This window comes from Centroberyx affinis, unplaced genomic scaffold (genome assembly GCF_046629955.1).
Source record: "Centroberyx affinis isolate AG114_WGS23_722 - 3 ecotype Tasmania unplaced genomic scaffold, CSIRO-AGI_Caff_v1 ptg001435l_1, whole genome shotgun sequence".
Taxonomy (NCBI): domain Eukaryota; kingdom Metazoa; phylum Chordata; class Actinopteri; order Beryciformes; family Berycidae; genus Centroberyx; species Centroberyx affinis.
In genome coordinates this window covers 103,317-108,302 of record NW_027279910.1, presented here as the reverse complement: position 1 = coordinate 108,302, position 4,986 = coordinate 103,317, and positions in this window count along the sequence as shown.

Genomic DNA, 4,986 nt, shown 5'->3' with positions numbered 1-4,986 from the left:
TGCCCGGCTCCTGACACTTCATCTGCCCTGCATCAGCAAACGGCCATTACCGAGTCTATGCTTCTGATTAGATGTGATGACCCCGCTCTGAAAAGAGAGTGTGGCGATTTAGGGTTTTTATTGGCTGTAATTACAGGTAGAGCATCACATCGGAAGTCAGAGCGAGACGGCTCATGGGGGAAATATTAATTACTCATTAGGATCTATTAGCCAGTGCAGAGATGACACACGGTTCAAAGCCTTTGAGAGAGTCTGCCTCTTTACATCAAGCTGTATAATGAACCAGGCTTTATCCTTTGCATCTCTGCTCTAAATATAAATGTAGTGTTCAAAGCCACATGATATGTTTTGAAATTAGATTTTCAAGTCACCTGCGTGAAAAAAACACTGCATCATGTACATTACCAGTCAAAAGTATGGACACACATTTTTTCTTTATTTTTACTATTTTTCACATTTTAGAATAATAGTGAAGACATCAAAACTATGAAATGACACAAATGGAATTATGCAGTGACCAAAAAAAGAATTTTTCTGAAAGACATTCATACATAGGCATCAGCTTCATTATTTATATTTGTCAAAAAAAACAAATTTCAAGCATTTAAGCATAATCCTTTAGATAATAATAAAATAATGAAAAACAAAGTACATTCAATCATGCATGTCCAAACCTTTGACTGCTAGTGTACTTTAGATATATATAGTCACCCTTGACTTAATATTTATGCGGTTGTAAAATCAAAAAGTTTGGCTGGCAGGCAGCAGTGGACATACTTTTGCTGTGAGACATGAAGTGATGGGCGTGACAGCAGTGAAGTGTGTTTGGAGAAGCTGCACTCTTCCTGTGGAGAGACGGCGGAGGATAGGCCCGGGCCGGCCAGCCTTCCTGCCAGGCAGATGGGAAAGTCATAGGGCTGTCCTCCAGACAGCGAGGATACTTCAGGATTAATTTGTTTATGGAGAAAAAGGGACACGCTAGACACTCCACGGAATACCTCCTACATTCCCAACCTGCTCCAGGACTGGAGAGCGCCAGGTCCAAGCAGGCCAAGTTTAGCCAAAAAAGCCATTTATCCAGCCTGATTTCATCACTCATCAGCTTGCCATGTCATTTGTTAGGGTCTAATGATTGTAAACTGACTCTAAAGTTAGTTCTCCTACTCCTTCTTTGTATCCCAGTCCAGATCAGGGGTGCACACCTGGGAGCAACCTCTTTCAGAGTGGAAAAATAGCCCAGTCAGGCTGTGATTTGTTTGCAACTATTCAGAGGCAGATTTTTGGGAAATGCTGCATATTGAAGTTGCATTCAACAGTTTCTGGGTGATGAGGGGATTGAGGAAGTAGTTAATCATGCTGGTCATTCCACAAACACTGCTGTAAAATCAGGTTTTGAGCTACAGTGAAAATGTAGCCAAAGAAACATCCGAGCCTGTGTATACGCTCAGACTGTGAAGAGACTGCATCAATCAGTGTTTGGGTAGTGCTGAAATCTGCTCACTGTGCAGGGCTTTCACTTTCTGGACAAGATGCAAAGTTCCAAAGCTGAATATCTTAAAAAATGATCACACTATATTTCTTTGCTTTACAGTTTGGAATAGTTTATTAACTAATTTTGTAGGTGAAAATATCAAGTTCCAGCTTTGCAGCTCGACAAAAAAAACAGGTACAGGATAACACCAGCTATTGCTTATCACAGTCTTCCTAACAGTCCATCTTGAGAAGCAGTTAAGATCAAGATTAAATATTAGAGGAAGTTAATGATAATGGTGGTGTCACACATCATGATAATAATGACAACATGAATGCGTTTTACTCTATGGCCACATTTCCTTCCCCTTCAGTGCATATCCAATAAACCATTAATATCAGATCAGTGAATGCAGCACAAGCAGAACTTAAACCTAAACTGCTGTTAGGCATATCCAGTGATGTAGGCCTACTGGTAAATGAAAAGGTGGTAAACTATGACCTCCAGTTGGTGATCATCATAACGCAAACAACCACTATAAACAAAAATCAATTCCACTTTAATTCTATTTTGTTTTTCCTTTAAAAGAGCCTCTTTTCATATAGCATCAGTTTGTGTGTGATGTAGCCTACACTATGATTTTATATCATAAAGTTTTATGTCAGCCTAAAAATGTGGCTCTATTGTACAAATAAGAAGGTGGGTAAACTGAGTTTAAATGGTTTTACCACCCACTAATCCTGCACATATTGTTATTGCACAGGCAACATTAGCCATATGTGAGCCTGGTTAATTTCCTGGTTGTAGAAAAAGCAGACAAGTCTGTGCTGCCATTTGATCAGCCTGTCACTTTCACTCTTAGAGAAAGCAGTACAGATTGCCCTAGAGTGTGACTACCATAAATCCTTACTTAAGAGTTATTCATACACTTCTTAGGCCTGAATGCTGGCCTGCGGCTCAAAGCGCCTTCCGGCAGCTTAGTTTCTCTTCATAGCCACAGTCAGAGAGTAGAGCTTCCACTAGCCCTCTCAAACCCACTTAGTGGACATGGAGCCAGTTAGCCCCGGATTACCTGACTGCTCCACAACCGTCACTCAGCTGGCTGCTGTACAAAGATCATTAGGGCCTCAGGAATGTCTTTACTCTCTGAGCGTGCCCGGAACGTGCCGGCCTTCCTGCGTCTTGGCTGCCGTCTGGTGACGTCTGCTTGGCTCCTCCATGCTGTCAGTCTGACAGCCGAAGGGCCACGTGTTTCCCAGCAACGAGCTGGTCTTGTGACCTCTTGGCAGGAAACTAATTATTCAAAATTTTGTTGCAAAGCAGGTACCAAATCCCTGGGTGTGACGATAATTATTTAAAATGTGTGGAGTGTGTGATTTTAATTTTGTTTTATGTTTTATTTTCTGATACGTCTATGATCGTACAAGAGCATAACTTCTACATTCTTCCTGTCTGCACTATTATTTTTTCTGCACAGCAGTCAGAAGACTCCCCCTATTGATTGATTTTAAGATGCCTGTGCAGACCTGGCTGCCTGGTTGATGGACCATTTATTTACACTGAATGTGCAATATATTAGGGACATCTTACAGATATTGAGTTACAGCCCCTTTTGCACAATCCACATCTCAGTTGTCTCAAAGCTTAAAAATACTTCTCTAACTCATCTGCTTCTCTTTCTCTACATCTCATCCCTTGTGACTGGTATAGAGGCCAACCAATAAGGGATAATGGCTTTTAACTGGATTCACCTCATCAGCGTACTTCATGAAAAGAGTGTCTCTAATATTTTGTATATTCAGTGTATGTCAGCCATGCAGTGCTATGTACCAAGTCTGAACTTGGTACATAGCGCAAGTTGTTTATCTTCCTCTTCTTTTCCATTATATTCTTCCCTTTCTGCCTCATATTGTCCTTTTTCTTCTTCTTCCCCTTCTTTGTCTTGTTTTCCATTGTCTTCTATCCCTTCTCCTTTTTTTCCCTCTCTGCTTCCCCATCTCCTTTTTCTTCTTCCCCTTCTTCTTCTACTTATCGTTATTATTGTCTTATTGTTTCTTCTTCTTCCTATTATTATTAATCACTAATTACATGTTTGAAACCAATTGGGTTAATGTAATGGGTCCACGTTTGTCCCATGGCCCCACTGATCATTCTATTGTTAGTTGCACAACTCTGTCCTGGCTACTAACTAAGATTTGTCAGCAGATGGACACACCCATAAAACACACACAAACACACACACACACATAGATTGGAAAATCATCCTCAAAACACCCCGGGCTGTTTGAGGGCCACACCTCATGGATGTGTGCCACTGATTCCTCAGTAAGCCGACATCCAGGTGGAGGAGAGGCTGCAATGCTGTTAAGGTGGATCCAGTGATGAGCGCCAGCTAGCTGCAGACGGCACATACAGTACTGAGACCACAGAACGCCTATTAGTGCCTCAAGTGCTTTAGCAGCATTTCCCTCCTTCGCCTCAAGCTGTAAGACAGATCACAAATACCCCATAATGAGGCAGATTAGGTGAGATGGGCCTCTCTATCTCCCTATGAAACAGGACCCCCTCTGTAACCTTCGGCATTGACCTGCCGAACCCATCCGGAGCCGGTCGCACCACACACACCAAGCCCCGGGGATCAAAAAGAAGTGAAATAAAGGAATCATCTGTGTTGCTGCTGCTGCTTCTCTCTGCTGCAGCTGACCCTGTACGACCCCACGTTACATTTCCTCGCCGGCAGAGCGATTCTCCAGTTTTTTTTTTTTTGTCACTGGGGGTCAGAACCAGTTGACTGAAAAGGACTGGAAATCCCATTCTGTCCTCCCCTCCATGCCTCTGATCCACGACCAAAACTAACTATGCCGTCAGCGCTGGGAATATCGCTCCGACAGCCTGGACAAACTAATGCGACTCACCTGGAAATCCAGTTATCTCCGCGAAAGGGAGGAGGAGGAGAGGAGGAGGAAAGAGCATGATGGAGGAGCGAAGGAGGAAGAATGACAGTGATGGCATCTTTGTTTTCAGGCTATGTCATCGTTTTTTTCTCAAGTGCCAACATTATCTGACGCTCAGCCCTTCTTGAGGCCTTCGTCATGCTACTGGGGTGCAACGAGTTGTTTCTCGAGGCCGAGACCGAATGTGTCGCCCAGATATTCCATCTTATTCACTTCCCAAGATCACACTGCCAACTGGAAATGGATGAGGTTAGACATTTGACAGCTATTTCTACTCTGCCCCGAGAGAGGGAAAATGAAATGTATGTGTTTATTGGTGGTTTGTCCATTGTCACCGCATTCAAATCCTCTCCTCTCAGCACAGTAGAGTCCACAGATCTGCCAACGCAGGATATTTTTTTTGTACTTTCCTCTGCTCTGTGTGCATTGTTTTATCACTCATCACTGTTCAGCGGCTCACTCTCTCATTTTGGAGCATAATGAGCGACGCCATCCTCTCCCTGCTTAAAGTGAGGTCGGTATAGAGAGGTCAGGCTTTGCTGGATTGCTCCTAATGAGATA